Source organism: Malus sylvestris, chromosome 13 (assembly GCF_916048215.2).
Source record: "Malus sylvestris chromosome 13, drMalSylv7.2, whole genome shotgun sequence".
NCBI lineage: Eukaryota > Viridiplantae > Streptophyta > Magnoliopsida > Rosales > Rosaceae > Malus > Malus sylvestris.
This window is the reverse complement of record NC_062272.1, coordinates 22,275,405-22,299,260: the sequence shown is the minus strand read 5'-3', so window position 1 is coordinate 22,299,260 and position 23,856 is coordinate 22,275,405. Positions and strand designations below refer to the sequence as shown.

At 35.7% G+C, this 23,856-nt stretch overlaps 1 long non-coding RNA gene and 1 pseudogene across 6 annotated transcripts; one reads left to right on the top strand and one right to left on the bottom strand.

Annotated features, from left to right (window-relative positions):
• Positions 1 to 6,017: 6,017 nt before the first annotated feature.
• Positions 6,018 to 8,779, bottom strand: LOC126595553 (2-methyl-6-phytyl-1,4-hydroquinone methyltransferase, chloroplastic-like; annotated as a pseudogene).
• An 11,010-nt stretch (positions 8,780 to 19,789) lies between these two features.
• Positions 19,790 to 22,713, top strand: LOC126595557 (uncharacterized). Of its 6 annotated transcripts, none has more exons than XR_007613600.1 (6): positions 19,790 to 19,932; positions 20,053 to 20,133; positions 21,109 to 21,173; positions 21,593 to 21,670; positions 21,961 to 22,012; positions 22,411 to 22,713. It is a non-coding gene; the product is annotated as an uncharacterized LOC126595557 (long non-coding RNA). The 6 variants fall into 6 exon arrangements; XR_007613598.1 differs by having other exon boundaries at positions 21,958 to 22,012; XR_007613597.1 differs by lacking the exon at positions 21,961 to 22,012 and having other exon boundaries at positions 22,434 to 22,713.
• Positions 22,714 to 23,856: the final 1,143 nt, after the last annotated feature.

The following is a 23,856-nucleotide window of genomic DNA, read 5'->3' as shown; positions in this document are numbered from 1 at the left end:
ATTTTATTATTGTGGCTTTGGGGGTTTTGTTTGTAGCTTCAGGTCCTTCGACCTCCTCATCGACAGTAGGTATTCCTATCTTCAATAATTCTCTTCTCTTTGTATGTGCAAATCTATGCTTGCTCACTGATTCATTTAAAAAAAATGATTCTTCGAAATTTTGAATTGCTATGATTTTGATTTTGATTTTTTTTTTTTTTTTTTTTTTTTGTATTTTAATTGCAGAGGATGAGCATGATGCTGTGTTGTTTTGGCTAGAGAAAGGGAAGCCACGTGAATGCAAGTTTATCCACATCTGATACTTGACAGTTTCACAACCAAGGTATTATATCTCAATTAAATATTCCAACATCTTGATTGCTTACTTTACTCCATACATTATGCCAAGATTGATCAGACCCCATTGATCCAATTAGAGATAGTTTATAACAGTTCAAGGATGAGGATGATTGATTATAGTTATTCTCCAAAGATTTTTCTCCAGTATATGACATACCCACTGACTATGAAAACCATGCTAGGAATGTCAATATAACTGTTCTATCTGTGAATATATATTGAGGTATTGACAATCTACCTTGATGGTGATATCATTCTCTCTCCCTCCCTCCCTACCTCCTTCTCCCTCCCCCTCCCCCTCCCCCTCCCTCCCTGATTACTATTCTTACTAATTCTAATCTATCCACTCCTGCTACGTCTTAATATTATGTACACTATCGGTACATCTTTTTGAGTTGGCGTGCGTAGTTACTGTTCTATTTAATATGATTTTCTTTTCTTGATTGTTCGTAGTTGGGTGAGAGGGCAGCAAATATTATAAAGGAAAACTAATGAAAAAGGCTTGAAATTTTTGAATTTTAATGATAAGGGCAAAATAAAGGGTAAAATGAATAGTATCATGATTGATTTTTTAGTGTAAAAATATGATTTTTCGTTAAAGTGAACAGTACCGGGAGTTTTTCGTTAAAATTTCATATTATAAAACATCTCTTTCCGGTGCAAAAGCCGGATACGAAATGGATAATCACTTTCGCCAATCGATCCGACTACATTTCGTTCAGGTTGGTTAGTTGTCACATCAAGGATGGTTGTTGATATATGATATATCAACAATGATTTTCACGCTTCCCATAAATGCTAAATATATGCAGATGTGGTGTACGTGGATGGGGATTTCTTGAATGGTACCAAGTCAGCCTACTTTTATTTGGTCAGATGGTCATTAGATATCATAACTGTTTTCCTTTGTGTTTCCATTTCCATTAACAATTTGAGAACCTACATGCACCATACTTATGAGAAGTCTGGAGGTCCTAAATCATTAAGCTGAAGGAGATCAGTCCTCGGTTTGAATTTAGGTTTTTTAAGATTAGTACTCAGTATCTATCTTCTTTGGTGAGAAATTTGTGCTTCTTGCTTTGGTAAGCAAGCGCCCAAGAGTTCACAATTTGATTCTCATTTCTTTTGTTTTCATTTCATTGTTATTTGATTGTAACAAATATGTTTTTGTTCTTTTGTAGATCGTGTGTTTGATCAATATTCTCTAAATTCTACAATTTTAGACCTTCTCACTAAAAACATTTCTCATGCTACGACTAAAGGATTCAATGGTACCAGAAAAACTCAACACTTTATAAACTTTGTTTTCTTCACATTTTCTGTTTAAATTCAGTTTTTATCAAATGGACATATATGTTTTCCAATTTTTGCTATATGTTTGCAATAACGAAAGGGTACTATTTTTTTTTATTATTGTAATTTGTCATTTTGGAGTTTTTTTATTTTATTTTATTTTTTTTGCCAAAATATCAAATCAATTTAACTGCATTGTGACTTTCCATCTTGATTTATCTTTGATGAATTTGAGGTTCCACCCCTCGTCCTTTTCATTTGTCGAATTATTTTTAGCGGTAAATGAGATCTTTGATTGTTAGGTTTTTGTAATTCTTTTACTTAGGCTCATATTAGACTGCTGAAATTAGTTTAGTTGCTTTGCAGGGGAGTTGATTTGGATTTTTAGTACCTGTCTTCTATTACAGGTATTTTAATGTTGCATGTCCCTTTTTTTTTTTTAATTGTATGATATTTTCGTGTGCTTCAATTTATGTCGCTTCATTCCATTTTCCATTTTAATTTGGAATTGGTTGCTAGTTTAGGCGGGTAGCGATTCGAAATTCAGTTTGTTTCTGAATCTCTGCGCGTTCAAGTGAACTGATAGTGATTTTGTTTTGTATTTATTTATTTATCCAGGTGAAGTACTAGGGTTTTGGGGATGGGAGGCCATGCCTCCTCTGAGAGAGAGAGAGAGAGAGAGAGAGAGAGAGAGAGAGAGAGAGAGAGAGAGAGAGAGAGAGAGAGAGAGAGAGAGAGAGAGAGGGAGAGGGAGGGAGGGAGAGGGAGGAGTGGGGATCTCAGCGCCATTTGCTGCATATCCTCGATTTCATGAGTGGAAGAGGGGGGACAGTCAGAGAAAAGTATGGGGGGCCGTCGGGATTTGCGGGAGAGGGTAGGGATTGTGGCCGAGGGTCTAGGTTTATCCCTTTGGGCCGTCTGCAACATCACCACTGCGCTCAAACATTCTCTCTCTCTCTCTCTCTCTCTCTCTCTCTCTCTCTCTCTCTCTCTCTCTCTCTCTCTCGCAGTGGAACTCTCTCCTTCCCATACTCAATTCTCTGCTTCTTCTCCGATTCATGGTTGGGTGATCTATAGAAAAAGCTTCGAGTACAAATTTGGGGTGGGATCTGGGTTTTCTCTGCATTGCTTATTTTGCATTTTTTTTTTGGATTTCAATTAAGACATGAATAAATTTAGTTGTAATTTAAAGTTTTGATTTTTTTTTCAATTTTATTATTTCCTACGCAGAACAGTTTTGATCTTCCACATGACTACTTTGCGGTGCTTCCGAAAGATCTCCGTCTTGATGTGAGTAGGGTTTTTCAATCTGTGTGAATTATCCCCTTTTTTTTTTTTGGAATCCAGTTGTTGAATTTGATAACGAATGTGACTTTGAGATGACAGAGTTTTTTAAATTGTGTTGTGGGCATGTGTGAAGCTGAATGATGTAACCTTTGATCTCTCCCATCTGAATAAAGCTATTTTTTTTATTAAAATGTAAAATGTAATAATATTCAAATTTATACTAAGTTTCTCGGTAGCCAAACAGACCCTTTACATGATTTTGTCTAGAATTCATTTAAAGATTTAAAATTTCTCTTTACTCTGCTGATGGGTTTGATTTTTCCCCATCTGTTTTGCAGTTTGAGTCTACTGAGGTTCGCGGATTCACTCAATTGCAATCATCTCTTCTGCAAGTAATCTCTACCTTCATTATTATTCGCATATGAGTGTTAGATTTTATTTGGCTGTATTAATACTTGGAATGTGCTTGATCATATTGCCAGTGTTTGTTATTTTTTAAAGCACTTGCATCGTGAAGTCGATGAAATCGGGTTCCATTTATCCTGTTTATAAAATTACACATCGGCGCAGAGGTATGAATCATGATACTTGTATGTTTGTGCTGAACTGTTAGAGGCTACAATTGTTTTATGTGAAATCATTTTTTCTTATCTACAACTTCTGTTTTAGAGGTTTGCCCGGCTCCTCACATGGATAATTGATAGGATTAAAAGCACACCACAAAGTAGCACACAAATGTCCTATTGATTTTCCTTATTAAAGCTAAGATTTGTCAATTGTAGCATATGAAAATAAGGGTCTTTCCCGCAGAAGATTGTTTTATCTAACTACTTAAAACGTCACAAAAACTGGGCTGTTTTCCATACTGACCAGCCACCGAAAAATAATTATTAGACTGACTTACGCTTATCTAAAGTTTACAAACTTTTATATGACAACACTAGACACACAGAGCTACACTCACACAAATTTTTGGGATTTTTGGAGTTGATTTTCTATTTAAATTAAATTGAACAAGAACAGGACAGAAACAAATTTTAAATAGTTCATAAATTAAGAAAAACGAGTTAGGGGAATTGCTATCCACCACCAAATAATCATGCAAACATGTTATGTTTCATTCAAATTCCTTTTATTTCCGGATGAAGATGCTCAAGTTGGCTCAATGTTAGAACTTAACCTATTACTCTTTCTTACGTAGTATGTTAAGAGAATGGCGTTTTCAACTTAACTTAGTCCCTAGCATGCAATCTAGAATGGCGTGTTCATATATTTAACAAGTAGAAATCATTAAGAACGAAAAGAGTTTGAGTCATCACAAGGCATCGTAAGTACTGGCGTTGTCTTACTTATCCTAGAAATTGGTTCACATGTTAATCGCAATTAACAAGTACTACTCTAGAACATATGTAGGTTCTCATTCGACAAGGGCAAGCACACACATATTCATAGCGTCAGAATCCTAGATATGCTTACTACGTATGCATCCATAGAAAACAAATAAAGAATTCATCAATGAGACAAGTAGTGAACCAATTTTCATCCATTCATAAAAGTAATTCATACGAAACGTCATAACAAACTTGCAATCATATTCGGGGCTTCAAAACAGCCCCTAACTACTAAAAATTTAGCTACACACAATCCTTAAGTTAAAACAAAAGATAGACATAGGTTTGAGAAGATAGAACCGAAAGAAATCGACTGAGACCTCCTCCCCCCTTCCTTCCTTCCCCAATGCTGCTTTTAAACCCATTCTTGCTGCATCATTTTCTTCTCCTTAACTCACCCACTAATAGCCATTTAGTGATGACAATAAGTGAGAGGAAATGTGGTAAAACAATTGTAACACTTTAGGTAGCCTTTATGCCAATTACTCCCTCTTAATCCTCATTTTTAATTCCATTTCCTCTGATATTTGAATAGGTGTCAATTGACTTGTTCTTGGCTGCATCAGTTTTGGCTGCTAGATTTATTGGGTTTATTGCTTTCATTGCAGTTACAAACTGCTCAGCCTCATGGTAACCTTTCAGTGTTTAAACAGCCATAACTTCTTCTAGAAAAATGATATTAACAATCCACAAAATTCTCCAGAAAATAGATATCCGTAGCTTTCCAAGCATATAAGGCTCATTCTCTAATTCATTATGAGTTGTTCGCAACTTGCTTCCAAAGTCAGCTGATCTGCACAGGCAGTTTTGACGAATTTGTTACTTAAAATCCCACTTGTGCTATTTTTTTTTATTTCCTTGACAAATCCCACAAAACACAAAAACAAAGTAAATAGCTCAAAAATATAAGGAACTAACTAAGAAAAGACAAGTGAATTTGATGTAAAATATATATATAAATATGAGATTATCAATAATTTGGTTAGTATTTACAAGAGCATGGAAGATGCTTTGGGAATTAATATATTTGTCACTCAGAATGCACCCTTAACTAAATCATCGGGTATCTTTGATGTATAACGCATATGCAAAGTTTTATTTGCAGTTAGCATACAGGTTTAGTGTAGTCAAAGAATCAATACCAGCATTTTAATTACTTGGATTTCAGTTTTGTTCCATCTGTTCATAGTGCAATTGTTAGGTCATAAAATGTGTTCAAATGTTGTTCTATATTGTTTTCTTAAACAATAGAGGAGATAGGATGCAGCATAACATTACTACTAGTAAAAAAAACACTTTGCGCGACGCAGGTCCTTCGTCGCACAAAGTCAAAAAATCGTCACGCAAACATTAGCGCAACGAACCTTCGTCGCACGCCAACCGTCGCGCCAAGGTGGTGACGGAAGGGTTTGCGCGACGAAGAAGTACGTCGTGCAAAACTACTTTGCGCGACGCATGTACCTGCGTCGTGCAAAACTACTTTGCACGACGTACCTCCTACGTCGTGCAAAACTACTTTGCTCGACGCAGGTACATGCGTCGCGCAAAGTAGTTTTGCACTACGTAGGGACCTGCGTTGTGCAAAGACACTTTGCGTGACGCTTCCTCGTCACGCAAAGTCTTTTTTTTTCTTTTCTTTTTTGGTAAAAATATTTTTTTATTTAATTTTTTATAAATATTGTAATTAAATTATAAACAATAATTAATAAACCAAGAAAAAATATTTAATTATAAAATATATGAAAATGTACATACAAGATGTTCAAACATAAAAGAAAAAACTAATTGACCAAAAAAAAAAAACAAACATAAAAGAAAAAACTACAACAAGTAGTCTTTTAGGCTTGATGCATCAGGCTACTAAGTATCGGCTGGTGGTGTAGCCTTGCCACGCTGATGAAAACCATTGCCTCTCAGTCTGTTGTAATCTCCATCCGTAACTACCCTTGCTTGAACTCCGGCCACCAAAACGCCCCCTTGTGGCGTCAATTTGGTAACCTCCTCTGCCTCTGCCCCTTCCTCCTGGTTGAAAAATTCAAAATCCACGTAAGGAGACCAAAAGTTGAGCAAATTAAATGTTATCTCTAAGGAAAACAGATGCATAGATTCTTAATAGTTTGGTAGATCACATTCTAAATGCTGGCTATGCCAACAGACTCAATAAGCTCATGAACAGGACAAATGATTTGGTTCCATGAAAAACCTTGACGCTAGTAATGCACATCTAAACGACATCTTAGAAGAAGGAAGATTGCAATGCAAATTTGATTCCGAGACTGAGTGGGAAAAAGTATGTTCTCTATCTCTACTACAAAAAATTTCTAAGATTTATGAAGGCAACACCACTTCCTTGCAGCAGCTGCCAACATTAGGACAAACACAACCGTAAGGGCCACTCGAGGACTCCACACAACATCCCCGATACATCCCCTTACATTCATGTTTTTCCAATAGATACAGTATTTAAGAATAACATCATGCATTCATAAGTCTGACAATTTTGCCACATCAAAGATGTTAAGTAAAAAATAATGAAATTAAGCACATACTTCCTCGAGCTGCTAATCCAGTGGTGTTTAGTCTCTGCTCCTCAATGTAAACTTGCCTTCCAGCTAAATGAATTGGAGATGCCTACAGGGAAAAACACACTTTAGGCCATGCACAAATATACAGATCACTTTACAAAAATAATGCTTTTTGTAGAAGATTGATAAATTTTACTAAAATGTGCTAAACAGCAAAATACACAAGCAATGGACCAGCAATACAAGAGATATACCCAAAAATAAAAACCCTACAATAAAAACTACATTGTAGAATGACACCAAGCCCCAAAGACATCATAACCTCCTGAAAAAGGGAACCGACTGAAGATACAACAGCATATCAATCCACATTAACAGAAAAGAATGGAGTAATCTTTAATTCTAGATACCGAATCCCATAGAGATTGCCCAATCATTGACCATATCCCACAAGAAATCTAGTTAACACTTTGCACTGAAAAATTCAACCATTTATTTGCAATTAAATGACCTTAAAACATCAAAACGCCAAACCCCACACACTTAACTATAGAAGTACAAATTACAGACACGACCCAAAATATATATAACAAAGTAAATACACAGGTAGATAGATCATCAATGGTGACAAGAGTGCAAGAGTAAGTACGGTAACTCTAAATAATTGAATGCCTAAAGACAAATGCGATATGCCCTAAGAATTCGCAATAGATGCATAACCACATACGAGAACTGAGAGGACTAAATCAAATAACAGGAAATTTTCCTTAATCCATGAGCATTTTGAAGCGAAAGCCAAAAACTCAACAACTTAAATCACAAGTTTTAAACATAAACTGAATCCTTCCAATTCAAAGCAGGCAAACTTAAACGGAATCCTTCCAATTCAAAGTAAGTCAACTTATTCCCTATTTTAAACTTAAACTGAATCCTTCCAATTCAAAGCAGGCAGACAAGTTTTGAATTTTAAAGCAGGTGATGATCTACAATTCATGGTCAAATGGAATTTGACACTAAAACCTACTGGACCTCAAGATTGAAGCAAAGACGGGCATGCCAAGCTTTACATGTATAATATGATAAAGTGCTATTAACCCGCTAGGAAACATTATAACAAAATTGAAAATCTAGCAAAGGCAAAAAGAAAAAGATGTAAATCTGAAACAAACCTGACAACAAGGAAACATTATAACAGAATTTGACACTAAAATTTGAAATAAGTGATAATAAGCTTGGCTAAATTTATGATACATTTCTACACCCGAACTTCAGACAAATAACCCCATTGCTCAAAACGCCACTTGACATTCCTTTAAATGTAAACACATTACACTTTGAGATTCCTTTAAATGCAAATTCATTACACTGATTATAGGAAGCAACAAGCAGAAATTGTACCTTCCAGCAAAGACATATCGATCCACGTAATCAGTTGGGTACGGCAGATCATCGGCATCCCCTTCAATTTTCCTGCATTCCTTCAAGGGCTCCTTCTCCTTAGCCTTGGCAAGTTGGTGCGGCGATTGGTCAAGAATGGTCACATTCTTGGCGTCCACATGCTTAACAATGCCAAGAGTCGTACCCCAGTTCCACCTCAAATATCCACCACCACCTATTCCTATTGTAAAGTTCAGCGGGCTCAGTCCAATGCCCAGGGTTTATAACATGATCATACACTATAGACAAACCTATAGAACCAGAAAGCCTCCTGCTTGTGCTGTATGAACCTAGACTGGGAAGCAGGCCTTGAGGATGACACAATACATATCGGTCCTACTAAAGTTCTGGTCTTTCGACTCCTACCGCCATAGCTCACTAAACCCTTCTGGGAAAAACCCCATAAGGGTAATTTTTCCCACCAGAACCTAACCCACTTAGTGTTACTGCTATTATTCCATTGACAAGTTTGAGATTCTGAGCTCCGTAAAGCATAGAAATCGCCATTATACGGTAATAAAACGAAAACCCACAAATTTAAAAAGGTAAATTTACACTTTTTCTCACTGATTACTGGAAACTAAGGTGAAAAATGGCAGTGAGGATTGAAATTTACAGTGAAATGGGAACGCAAGCAGCAAACAGTGTGAATTCCTGGTAATTGGAATACTGGGAATTCATATATGTCAAAATTTGAGAAGGGAAATGATTGGGAAATTGGAAGGGCTTACCGACCCACGTATGTGTGTTGTGCGGAGACGAAGATTACAGGCAAATAGTGTACTTGTGTCAGTGTGTGACTCTCGGTTGAATGCGCACCACAAGTCGCGGCTCTGCTGGTGGTGCACATCCCTATCAGGTAAAACGCCCAAAACGCCGACGGAGGGTGGAGCGGAGGAGAAGCAGATGGGTGGGTAGTGGCTGCTGTCTTCCTTCGTCTTTGTAATTCATCTAACGGAGTGGGAGAGAAGAGCGAGACGGAGTGAGAGAGAGGGCGAGATGAGCGAGAAGGAAGAGAGAGACCAAGTGAGAGCAATTATAAGTAATTTGAGAAAAATTAAAAAAAAACGCCTATTTTTTTCAATCGTACCGCCAAAATTTCAACAGCTTGCGCGACGCATTGGTTGGTGCGTCGTGCAAAGGGTGTTTGCGCGACGCATCAACCAATGCGTCGCGTAAGTTTTTTTTTTAATTATTATAAAATTTATTGAAAATTTGACTCTATTTCTTTCAAATTCAATTTTTTTTAACATAACCCACAATAATATATTTTTCTACAAAAAAATCTGATCCGAACTACAATTATAAATTTAAAACTACTTAATAAATATATATACCATTCAATTTCTTAAGTGTTATACGTATAAAATAAAAAAAATTAAAGCTACTTAATAAATATATGTACCATTCAACTTGATGAGATACGCATTCTACGATTCAACCGTCAAACTTGTTTGTATATACTTCGAGATTGCATTTGCCAAAAATCGACAAAAAACAAACTTTCAAAGTTCAAGTTACAGGAATTTTTCAACGGTTATAAACGAAAAATCACGATTTAACTGTAGTTTTAACTCCGATTTTGATGATTTTTATAGCTACACTCGTTGATCCTATATGAATACAATGAACTAATTTGATCGTCATTTTAAAATATTTACACAAGTGGATACCGCAAAATCTTATGTTATACTTAATGAAAGTATAAATAAACTTCAAGTCTTTGTGAATGTATTGAAATTGATGGGATACGCATTGTACGAAACTAGTTTCAACGATCCAACCGTCAAACTCGTTTTTATATACTTCGAGATCGCATACGCCAAAAATCGCAAAAAACAAACATTCAGAGATTAAGTAACGAGACAAAACTTTTCAACGGTTATAAACGAAAAAATCACGATTTCACGGTTATTTTAACTCCGATTTTAATGATTTTTTACAGCTACACTCCTGGATCCTATATGAATACAAGGAACTGGTTCGATCGTCAATTTAAAACATTTACACAAGTGGATACCATAAAATCGTATGTTATACTTGATGAAAGTATAAATAAACTCTCAAGTTTTAGTAAATCTATCGTTTTGATGGGAAACGCATTTTACAAAACTAGTTTCCACAATCCAACCGTCAAACTTGTTTATATATGCTTCGAGATCGTATACACCAAAAATTGCAAAAAATAAACAATCAGAGATTATATAACGGGTCAAACCTTTTCGACGGCTATAAACGAAAAATCACGATTTAACGGTTATTTTAACTCTGATTTTGATGATTTTTTACAGCTACACTCTTTAAACCTATATGAATACAATGAACTAATTCAATCGTCAATTTAAAACATTTGCACAAGTGGATACCACAAAAGAAAAAAGCAATGCAAGAACCCCCAAAAAAAAAAAAAAACTTTGCACGAAGCAGGCGAAGTACGTCACGCAAAGTTTTTTTTTTGTTTTGTTTTTTTTGTTTTTGCCCTTTTGCTTATGAGTACAAAGTAAATAAATTAAAACCTACTTCGTAAATATATATAGGGGTGGTTCGGTATGGGATCCCATACCGAAACCCTTGTCCCGATTCCCAAACCAAAAAATTTCGGGAATCCCAATTTCAATACCGATCCCAAACCAAATTTTCGGGAATCCCAAAATAGTTTCGGGATTTCGGGACAAATCGGGAATCCCGAAATGAATTTGGGCTTCTGGGCTTTTGGACTAAAATATTAGGTTTTTGGGCTAAAATTGAACCTTTTAACACTTTTGGGCTGCAATCTGCTAAGAGGCCCATTTCAATTTCTACTACAAATGCATGGAATAAAAATAAATTAAGTAACAAATCCAAAAGCAAAAAAAATTAGTTACAAGCCAAGGTTTTAAAATAAATAAAGTAACAAACCCAAAAGAAAAAAAATTAGTTACGAGCCAAAGTTTCAAAATAATTAAATTACAAACCAAAAGCAAAAAAGCAAAGCTTAACATTTATGAAGATTGTTGGCCTCTTCGGCCCCTTCGGCCCTTTGATCTTGTTGATGGTTGTGGTTGCCCTCTTCTTGTTGGTACTTGTACTCTTCCCCTTGATGTAGATGGTTGAGCCCTTCCCCTTGATATTGGTGGTTGAGCCCTTCCCCTAAAAATGGGTGGTCGTGGAGGTAATGATTGATTAATTTGATTTTGACGTTGAACTTCAACTTGAGGTGGTCGAAGAGGTGGAGGTGGAGGTGGCATTTCATTTTCTTGTGTTGTATTCTCCTCACCTCCCAAATTTGCCATGCCTAAAACAATAAACCACAAATCATTTAGATTGAATTATAGTGTAATAGTAATAGATAATAAATACTAAGAAAATAAAAGAGGAAATTAAATTGTTCGCTTACTTTTTTCTAAGCGTTCAAGCTCCTCGTAGAAATATAATTCGTCAAGTGTAGGCTCCTTGTAGAAACAAAATTCTTTTCCTCTAAGCCAATCACTAGTACACACTAAAGCCTCAACCGTTTTAGGTGTTAAGGAAGCTCTAAAAGGATCAACAACTCTCCCACCAAGACTAAAGGCATTCTCATTAGCAACGGTGCTACTAGGAAGGGCCAATACATCCTTAGCAACTTTACTAAGAATTGGATATTGACCACAATTTCCTTTCCACCAATCCAAAAGATTGAAACCCTCATATGTTAGGCTTTGATGTGGATCATTGAAGTACATATCCACTTCATTGGCTATCTCATTTTGTTGTGCCTCCGCTCTCTTTCTTTGGATCTTCTTTGTCATCCTTGAAGCAACATCAATATCTACCATCACACCCCCTGCCCCATCATCTAGTACAACACTTGATCTTTGCTCCATATTTGAGGTAGCACTACTACTAGTACTACTACCACTACTACCACTAAGGATCCCTCCCTCCTTATATGCATTATACAACTCGGTTACATAGCCTTTAACCCTTACTTTCTCCTCCCTTATTTTGTCACAATCATAGTCGAGCTCTTCTAAATTTGTCTCCAACATATCAAATTTGTACCTCGGGTCGAGTGATTGGGCTACAAAGAGAATAGGATTCACCTTTTCAAAGTCACCCCAATATTTGTCAAACTTGAGCTTCATTGAGGTAGCCACACTTTGCAAAGTAGCATTAGAGGCGTTTAAAATTTGTTCTTCTATCTCCACTTGCAAGGCAATCACCGTGCTAAGTATTAAGTGTGACGTTGGAGTAAGGGTTGCACTCAATGTCAAGGTGGCATCATAAATTTTTTTGAGAAAGTGAGCAAAACTCACCAACCTTTCCCAATCATCCACCTCCGGAGGACCCACCCGCTTGGCCTTTGTTGTCACCCCATTAACCTCTTTCGAGACCTCATCTTTAAAGTAAGCAATAAAAGAGTCACACTCAAAGGCCATCTTAGAGAACACTTCTTTAACTTGAAAGCACTATTAAACATTTGATACGTGGCATTCCACCTTGTGACAACATCAAAAGGGATACTTGACATCCTATCAAATCTCAACAAGACACAATATTCCCTAAAAGACTTCAACCTTGCCGGGGATGAGTGTATAAACTTCACACAATTTCTTATGGCATCAATTTCCCTACTAAGCTCCGTCATTCCATCTTTAACTATCAAATTGAGGATGTGACAAGCGCACCTCATGTGCAAGTGAGCCCCATCAAGTAAAAGAGTACCATTTGACTTGAGTCTTCCTTTCATGTATGCAATAGCGGTGTCATTTGCACTAGCATTGTCAACGGTAATGCTAAACACCTTGTCTATGCCCCAATCATTCAAGCAAACCTCTAGACATCTTCCAATATCATCACCCTTGTGAGAAGTAACTTGGACAAAGTTTAGGATCCTCTTATGCAATCCCCAATTAGCGTCCAAAAAATGGGCCGTGATAACCATGTAGTTTATCATTTGAATTGAGGTCCAAGTATCGGTTGTAATACTCACTCTCAATCCCTCAATCACACTTTTTATTTTTGCCTTCTCTTCAAAATACAACTCCAAAACTGCCGCCGCCACCTTATGCCTATTAGGAAGTTTGTACTTTGGATTCAAGTCACGAATAAAAGCTCGAAAGTCTTCTTGATCAACCACCCTAAAAGGCATCTCCGCTATTATAATCCACCTCACACATCTCCTATCAAGTCTTTTTTTATTGAAAGTGTGAGTGACAACCGGACCTCCCATCCTCGCTTGTGTCAATGTAGATTGGTTCGGATCCACATTCTCAAAGAGACTAGAACCCGGGCATTTCCTCAAATGCTTAAGAATTCCCGCCGTCCCATGAGTTCTAGGGTGTGCCGGTACTAAGAGTTTGCAATGCTTGCATTTGGCCATGAACAATTTCTCCCCATTATTATCGGTGATAGTTACCCTCTTAGCATCATTCCATGCCGGACTTGGACCCTTTCTCCTATTGCCCTTTTTCCGAGGAGGATCATCCCATTGTCTCACTACTTCTTCTACTTCTTCTACTTCCTCTTCCCCTTCTTCCCCCTCTTCCTCCTCTTCTTCTATTTGTTCTAATGCAATATCCTCCTCCACATCCGGATCATCATCCCAATAATCTTCATAATAATCATTATGCAAATAATCTTGAGGTGAGGGAGTGCCTAGTTGAAGGGTACCACTAGGTTGGGTTTGTTTTCGTTTTCCTAATACCGAGACCATAGGTGTACTAGATTGGCTACTAGACCCGTCCATCCTAACAAATAAAATAACAATGCACATTAATATATCACAACCACAGTTCAGCATATATCCAAATTCCAATCAATAAACCACAGTTCAGCAAAAACAAGTTCTCAATGCATATTTATCACTCTTCCATAACAGAAAAGAAGAGAACAAATACTATATATTAACTGCAAGGGCATATATGAGTTAACAAATACAATGCACATTAGTGAATCGTTGAGCGTTAGAGAATGTGATATTAATTCAATAAATCCTAATCCTATGACAAGTTACTCAGTAATCAACCAGTTTGAGTTATTCAATCAACTCCTTAACAAACCTTGAATTTAACAAAGTTACGCAGTAATCAACCAGATTGACTTATTCAATCCACTCAACTCAGCGCAAGTGATTAAGAGTTAAGAAAGGTGCTAAATAAGGCAAAGGGAATATGGCATAAAACAGGAAATCATATGCCTGAGAAAAGCAAAAAGGAGGTTCCTTTCTTCAAAAGCATTCGATAAAGCAACCCATCAACAAATAGCACCTCAAATCAAAGGGAATAAGAGAATCTCACATCTCATCATACACACATACCAAACGGAAGTAATGCCAGAAACAAGGGGTTTCATAAATGGATTCCAACAAGATCAATAAACCTAAAACTTGAACATCATCATCACATAAGATTATTGGAATTTCAAGTCTTGATATCTCTTTTCCCTACAACCAACAAAGACATAGACCTGCATACAGATTACATACAAATGGGGAGGGTCACGAACTAAATCTAAACATGGAGGTTTGATTCATAAAAAGCTAAACATTTGGTGGGTTGATTTGATGGAGAAACCTAAGTCATAACAAAAGCATAATCATTCATTCACATCCCAATTTATTGAATGAAACTGTGATATTAATCATGTTTGTGAAAGCTTTGAAAAACTCTAGATTCTTCTATGGATCTAATCAACTCTATACATTTTACAAGAAGCCACAACATGAGCAGACTTTGAAAAACTGAAAACACATAACCAAGCACTTCGAAAAACATAATGCAAACAAGTTCAGTCAAATACACCAGAATTCATTTACCCAAATACACCGGAATTCATATACATTGAGAGTGAAATATTATTCAACTCCGATTTTAAACTTCAGCCGCTCGTTTGGACAAACTTTCTTAAACAAACAATTTATGCAGTATCCACTGCTGATACGTCTTACCACTTAACAGTGGACATGAAGAAGGGACATGATTAATTGGGACCAAACAAGGGGTGGCTATACAGAATCACATATACACAATAGCGATATAGATCAGAAAGTAGCGGGTTCCTAACCTCTCCGTCGATTCAAAATCCCTAATTTAGAAACCCTAATTTCAGAAACCCAAATTCAAAATCTCTAATCAAATTTGGAATCAAACAATTTGTATGAACTTTGGGTGAGTTTATTGCAGGAATTTCTTACCTTTTGCAATGAGGAGGAGTGCGGATTGAGGATTGGTATGGAGGACAGTGGGTGAAGGCGCGATTCAGGTGAGGAGTGAGGACCCAGAGGAATGAGGACTGGTGTGGCCGTGCGGGTAGATTCGGGATTTAGGCGACGGATGTGGGAGGAGAGACAAATCGGCGAGGAGAGACCGAGAGTGACTGTCGAGAGAGACCGAGAGAGATCGGGATTTAGGTCTGAGGTGAGGTGAAGTGAGGTGAGGGTGAGAGTGAGAGACTGTCGAGACTCGAGAGAGGGACCGAGAGAGAGTCAGACAGAGACACGGCTTTAAAACATAACAATGGTTGAGATTAAATCTCAACAGAATCCAACGGCTATTAAAATTCTAAATATATATTTAAAAATTAAATAATATATATATTTTTTTCGGTTCGGTTTGGGAATACCGAAATCCCAAAAACATGAGACCGATTCCCGTACCGAAATTTCGGGATTGGTTCGGTATTGGGTACCGAAAGTTTCGGGAATTTCGGTTTGGGATTTTTTCGGTTTGGTTTCGGGAATTTTTTGGTTTGGTTTGGGATTTTTGGGATTTTTTTCCAGCCTTAAATATATATATATATATATATATATACACCATTGAACTTGATGGGAAACACATTGTACGAAATTAGTTTTAACGATCCAACCGTCAAACTTGTTTGTATATACTTCGAGATTGCATACGCCAAAAATGGCAAAAAACAAACCTTCAGAGATCAAGTAACGGGACAAAAATTTTCGACGGCTATAAACGAAAAAATCATGATTTCACGGTAGTTTTAACTCCAATTTTGATGATTTTTTTATAGCTACACTCCTGGATCCTATATGAATACAAGAAACTAATTCGATCGTCAATTTAAAACATTTACACAAGTGGATACCACAAAATCTTATGTTATATTTGATGAAAGTATAAATAAAATATAAGTGTTAGGGAATCTATTGTTTTAATGGGATACGCATTGTACAAAACTAGTTTCAACGATCCAACCATCAAACTTGTTTGTATATGCTTCAAGATCGCATACGGCAAAAATGAAAAAAAAAAAACCATCAGAGATCAAATAACGGGACAAAACTTTTCAACGGTTATAAATGAAAAAATCACGATTTCACGGTTATTTTAACTCCGATTTTGATGATTTTTTACAGCTACACTCCTGGATCCTATATGAATACAAGGAACTAGTTCGATCGTCAATTTAAAACATTTGCACAAGTGGATACCACAAAATCTTATGTTATACTTGATGAAAGTATAAATAAAATATAAGTGTTGGATAATCTATCATTTTAATGGGATACGCATTGTATGAAACTATTTTCAACGATCCAACCATCAAATTTGTTTGTATATGCTTCGAGATCGCATACACCAAAAATGGCAAAAAACAAACCTTCAGAGATCAGGTAACGGGACAAAACTTTTCGACGTTTATAAACAAAAAAATCAAGATTTTACGGTTATTTTAACTCCGATTTTGATGATTTTTTACAGCTGCACTCCTAGATCCTATATGTATATAAGGAACTGATTTGATCGTCAATTTAAAACATTTACACAAGTGGATACCACAAAATCTTATGTTATACTTGATGAAAGTATAAATAAAATATAAGTGTTAGGGAATCTATTGTTTTAATGGGATACACATTGTACAAAACTAGTTTCAACGATCTAACCGTCAAATTTGTTTGTATATGCTTTGAGATCACATACGCCAAAAATGCCAAAAAACAAACCTTCATAGATCAAGTAACGGGACAAAACTTTTCGACGGTTATAAAAGAAAAAATAACGAGTTAACGGTTATTTTAACTCCGATTTTGATGATTTTTTACAGCTACACTCTTGGATCCTATATGAATGCAAGGAACTAATTCGATCGTCAATTTAAAATATTTACACAAGTGGATACCACAAAAGAAAAAGCGAATGCAAAACCCCCAAAAGCAAAGCAAAAGGCAAAAAAAAAAAAAACTTTGCGCGACGCATGTGTACCTCCGTCGCGCAAAGTTTTTTTTTTTCTTTTCCTATGTTCCACAGTTTTAACTTCTTGTATACCTCTTCCACTCATGCCTTAAAATTATTGTTTAAGGACCTATATGATGAGACTACGTATTCAAAATCATAAAGGGTAGAGACTACACGTAAAATGATTACTAACCACATAATAGAATAGTGGTTTGACAAAGCTGTAAACTGGATTCTTCTCTAAATGTCTAACATTCTAGTTTCCTCCTCCCAATTTGGTGAGAAATGAAATCATTTTTTTGCACACATCAATCTATCCCTAAATTGGATCAAGTTAACTGAGCAACTTGCAGTTTCTTAGCTTTTGTTTCCCTAAACCTATCAAAATCCTTCATACTCCTAGTCATTCATTCTACTCATTCAATTGTTCAAAACCAAAACTCAACTTGTTAAAAATAAGCATTGACAAAGATAATTAAAGAAAAACATAAATACACAAAAATAAAAAAATCCAAACATAAATGTAATCAATAAATAGTTAATTAATTAATCAAATAAATACAATACCTGAAGGTTGAGAGAGATGGAGAGTCTGAAAGAAAGAGGTTGAGTGTGAAGAAAAAGGCCCTTGTGTGTCGTTATTTTAGAAAAAAAAGTCGTCGACTTTGCGCGACGCCACATATGTTGCGTAAAACAGTTTTGCGCGACGTATGTGCACCTGCGTCACACAAAGTTGGGATGGTTTGGCGCTAAAATTTTGCGCGACGCACAAAACGTCACGCAAACATACGTTGCGCGACGAAATTTTCTGCGTCGCGCAAACATGTTTTTGTACTAGTGTGTGTCTACATGCACTTTCGATGCATCAGTCTGGAAATATTTACTTTGTCAGTACAGTACATGATATTGACATCATTTGAAACACTTGAGTATATCCTAAATGTTAACATACACTTCTAGGTGTTTCACATTTTGGTTTTACGTATACTATAGTTTGACTAATGCAATTTTTTTTTCTTTCCATTCGGTTTGCTTTATTACAGACGGGAAACAGCAAGCTGAAGATGATTTTAATTAAACCTTCAGAGGAAAAGGATCAAAGAGGGCTAAAGCCAACCTGAAAATTTCTGGTTCTATTTCAATTAAACCTTCATTTCCGAACAAGAAAAGGGTTCAGATTCCACAGCGCCCTCTTTCAGAAACCCCAACACGCTATCAAGATATAGAAGGTAAATTTTAATAGTTATATATCAACTGCTCTGCGCCAAACTCTGTGTACTACAACAATTATAATTAGGTTAGGATTCAATTTTACTTTACAGTGGATTTATAATAACCAAAATAAATACAAAGCATCTGGATCAAATTTTCTAAGCCTTATAGTTTTTCAAAGAGTAAATTGTACAAATGGTCCCTCAACTTTAATCAAATTGGAGCAATGGTCCCTCAACTAAAAATCCATTACCTTTGGTCCCTCAACTTATCAAAACGTGCAGCTATGGTCCCTCAACTAAAAATCCATTACCATTGGTTCCTGAACTTTAATTCAAGTGGAGAAATGGTCATTTAACTTTAACCTAATTGTAACAATGGTCCTTCCAATATAACTCGTTTTGACAAATTTTTTGACATAGTTGACGAAAAGAACCATAATTATACACTTTGATGAGTTAAGGGACCCTAATTATATAAATGGTCATTCCAACATAGCTTATTTTGACAAAATTTTGACAAAATTGATGAAAAGGACTATAACTACACATTTTGATAAGTTGAGGGACCAATGGTAATGGATTTTTAGTTGAGGGACCATTGCTCCAATTTGATTAAAGTTGAGGGACCATTTGTACAATTTACTCTTTTTCAAATTGTGTCATGTTTAATAGTGCTAAATGCTTTATATGTTATATTTTATTGTGCACTACTTCGTTCTTTGTGTAATTCTTAATGCTTCTCCACAATATTATCTATTCTAAAATTGAGGAGGGATTTGACTGTAGCTTAGCTACAGTCAAAATTTCCCCCCTTGATTTTGCCTTATTTACATCACAGCCACCAAATTTGTGTCTGGGTTGGAGAGTAATTATTAAAAGTTAAGAGGGTAATTGTGTCCGTAGGTTTGAGTCGAATTTCACTTTATTTACAAAATTACCACTGCCTTTTCTTTCCCCCCCCCTCTCTCCCGACTCTCTCTCTCATCTCTCACTCTTCCTGTTTCTGTCCTTCTCAAACCCTAGCGGCCACAACTCCCATCTCTTCCGTTTCTCTCATCCTAGAACGGAAGAAAAATGGAAAATCAGGGCTCTTCCATTTGCTTCCACAGATTTCTCGGGCTCCGGATCGCTAGCATCCGTATTGAAGGTTCGTCTCTCTCTCACTCTCAGTTTTTTCTTTTTTCTTTTCCAATTCGTGATCGAATTTTCTTTCCAAGTATGTTAGATCTGTTGCCTTCGGGAAGAAATTTTTAACCTAGAAAAGCTTGGTTTTCAGGAAATCGTCAATCCTGTAAGTTTTTCGAGTATCTTGGGGGTTTTGTTTTGCTCAAATATGGGGTTTTATGATTTTGGATTTACAAATAGATTGAAATTTCCTTTTTTTTTTTAATTTATTTCACCTCCCACTCAGAACCTGATGCTCGGTGACCTTTAGGGCAGCTTCATTCTCTCTTCTTCTCCAACCATGGTTCCAGATCCACTGGGCATCAAGGTGAGTTTGATATTGGCCATATTTTTTAGCTTTGTTAGTGCATCTAATTTATTTTTTTGGATGGGTGGTTTTCAATTTAGGGATGAATATTGTGTTTAAATTTTGCTTTTGTAAGTTTGGGGGTTGTGTTTAAATTTTGCCTTTCTAATTTTGTGGGTTTTCTGTGTGCTTTTGGATTATCTGATTTGATTTAGTTTTCAATTGAAATAAAGTAGGATGTTTTTAATGATTTGAAGAACTCAGCTGCACTGCATGAACATCTGCTGATAATGTATGACCTTCTTTTGATGCTTTCCAGTTCAATCAAAGCTAATTAGACAGAATCATGAATTAATTAAATGTGGTGTCTTCCTTTCTCCTCTGTTTCTTTTGTTGTTGGGTGAAAGTGAGCATGGGTTTATGATAAAGCTATTTAAAAGGATAGCTAGAGAGAGAGCGGGGGGGGGGGGGGGTTATATAGTAGGTGTATATAGTGACTCAAAAGTTAAGGCATACTGACAGAAAAATGCACAGATTGGTATGGTAAAAATGAAAAAAAAAAAGAAAAAAAAAATTAAACCCAATAGAATATAGAAAATGAAGTGTTTAGGTGAGTTGATATCAATTTCAGATATGTAATCGTTTTGTAATCAATTTGAATACAGCATGTGGAACATTTTGAATTCAGGTTGTCTTTTTCTCCCCTTTTTTCTTTCTGTTTATTTAACTTTGGATTGGCTGCTTTATTTGTTTTTCTAGATTATATATTTTGATCTTCTCTAAAAAACTTCTGTATCGTCCACAGTCACCTGCTTCTGCTCCTCAACTTGCTTGATTTTTAGTTTTCAAACTCTGATTTTTTACATGTGTCAGCAATTGATTGCCTTCTTTTGGAAAAATGCTAAATGGAAAACTGAATTTGGGTTGTCTGATTAATGGTTTTTGTTCTTCATTTTACTAACATTTTTGTCCATTTTCTCCAACTTTCTCTTGCAGCAAAATCACCGCCACCACCCAACAAACCCATTATCTGGAATTTCAATTACTGTGCATGGAGGGAGGTAAAGTTATCTTTCTCTACAAAGTGTAGATTCTTTATTTTGGGTTTCATTTGTTTGTGTTTTGTTTTCTTCGTTGGGAATATTGGTTTTTTTTGTTAATTGTTGAATTGGAGTATTGGGTAACTTGAATTTTGCTTCAAATTGTAGTAATTACTGTGCAAATTTACATTTTTGTGTGAAATTAGAGAGTTTCGGTTTTGAAAGTTATATTTGCAAATATAAAAAGAGATTATGTAAAAAACATGGAGGAACTAAATGCGTGTTTAATTGTCATTAAACGCTACCTTTTAGCTATGTAAATCAAGAGGATGGCTCTGCAAAAGGAAGTGTTTTCTCTCTATTTTTTCTCCGACTTCTTTTTTATTTATTAATATCGGTTTTTCCCCGTTTCTAAATGATTCTCATCATTTTTTTTGCAGTTTTCTGTGGAGGTTTAGTTGAACATGGAGACAATATCCAGTTGCTTGAAGGCAGGAATGTCTGGTATTGCTCACCTGGTATGTTTAATTTTCATTGAATTATGAGATATATCTAATTTAATTAGCAATTTAAGTTGACCAATACTTTCTGGAAGAGTCCTGTTAAACTGGGATGAGACTTGATATTGAACTGGGAAGAGTCCTGTAAAATGGCTTGAAAGATTATTAAACCCCAACGATAATGACTTTATTCTCTCCGAACTACAAATAGACAAACTCTCAAACATAACGGATATATCTTTATTTAAATTGTCGTTTGACATATCAAGATCCTTCAACTTCGCCTCACTAATCCCAATTTTCAGTAGGATTTCCACCTCTATGATTGGAATTTCAACAACAGTAATACTTGGTTGGGTGGTAAGATAAATCCTTTTTGCTCCATTTGAATCATCTTAATTACTTGGATTTGAATTACAACAATTTTCAAGGATTGCAGGTTCTCCAACAACCCATTTAGGTGGAGATTTGATTCCATATTGTTTACACATCTATCTTAAATGCTGTCTTGCAGAATCTGTAGTTAATTCCAAGTTTACTATCTGATGTGCTATTAGATGCTATTTTTTGAAGATTTTTCTTTACAATTTAGTAATTGTATTGCTCCTTTAGCTGTATGAACTCGGTAAAAGTATCAGGTTGTGGACTCTGAACTGTTGATTCTCTACGGTTTCTTCTGCTTTGTCCAATTGTTATCATTATTCCAATTGGGTAATTTTGGGTTTTTAACAATGTTTATTTGTTTATTGATAAATTAGGGGGTCTAGACTCTTAATTGCAGGTGAGAAAAATAGAGAGCCAGCAAAGCTTCGTTGAGTGGATGCACGAGTTTTCTGGGATGGTATTATTCCTTCTAGGTCCCAGGTTCGAAACCTGGTGTGTGTGTTTGTGTTTGTGTGGGTGGTGGAGGGTACCAAAAAAAAAAAAAAAAAAAAAAAACCCAAAAATGTAAATTTGTCTTCCAGTTCTTCTAAATGTAATTTTTCATATTTCTTATGTGTTTTGATTTATTCAATTTGTTGAATTTTGAAATCACTTGATGAAATAAAATTTACGAACCATGTTAAGAGTACTTTTACGCGTCCGATTTGAGTTTAAAAACAACATTTACATTCATAGTGTCTCTTTTGTTCAATGGATAAACAAGTGTAGATGAGCTCGATTATGTCAAATTGAATGCTTAGTGCCCACTACCTGTTTGATAAAAATGCTTCCCACGCACACGGTTTTATAAGTAATTTTACTTTGTTCTGCGTTTTTGTGTTTATAGATTTGGAATTATATGGTGAAACATTGATAGATTTGGAATTTTATGGGTGAAACATTGAAGGATCATACGTTATTACTTTTTACTGCAAAAATTTTGCATATTTTATTCTTCAATTTGACCAGAGTTAATTTCAAATGCCAACTTTCCTTTTTCCTTTTTCTAGGTAATTGATCGTTATGCGGTTTGTAAGTTGGGTTTTTCTAACTGGTGGATTATCGAATTGATAAAGTTGGTCAAATTGGTAGAGCATGAGTTATGGCAGTAGGAACAGAAGGGGTTAATTGGTATTCTACCCGTTCAAGATGCTGCTGAGGCAGCAACAGTAGACTCTGTGTTGTTTATCCTTTTTGTTTGTTCATGATTATGTTGAATGTTTTTCAGGTTAAATGTGTCTTTTTCATGTATTTAAGGCTGATGTATTCAAGTCCCGCAGCATCGCGCGGGCATATTACTAGTAACAACTAAAGAAAGGACATTCTTATATTATCCACCTTTGTTACTTCTCTAATGATTGTACTTTTGGTTTTAATGTTTTTGGTTCTTACCTAATTGTTATTTCATTTTGATTTTTTTGTTTTCCTACTTTGGGTGGGTACTGATTTACAACTTTTGTGTATCCATTTTTCGAAGTGTTTCAAAGCTGATGTGATTACAGGTTAATTTTATAATCACTTTTGAAAAGAAAAAAAAATGCAGAGTAGTTGTTATAAATTGTACCTTTTAAAAATTCACACTTCTATGGTTGTATATGATCACTGTTTATTACTCTTCCCAGTTATCGATATGTTGCTCAGGGTTTAATTTCATTTTGCACATTATGCCCAAAAAAACTAGGAATCCTCTAATTCAGGTTCAGCTTTGTCTCAAATATTCATAAACCTGGAGAAGGATTTGCCAGGCAAGTTGTTTTGTTTTTAATTTTGAATTTCCTTTT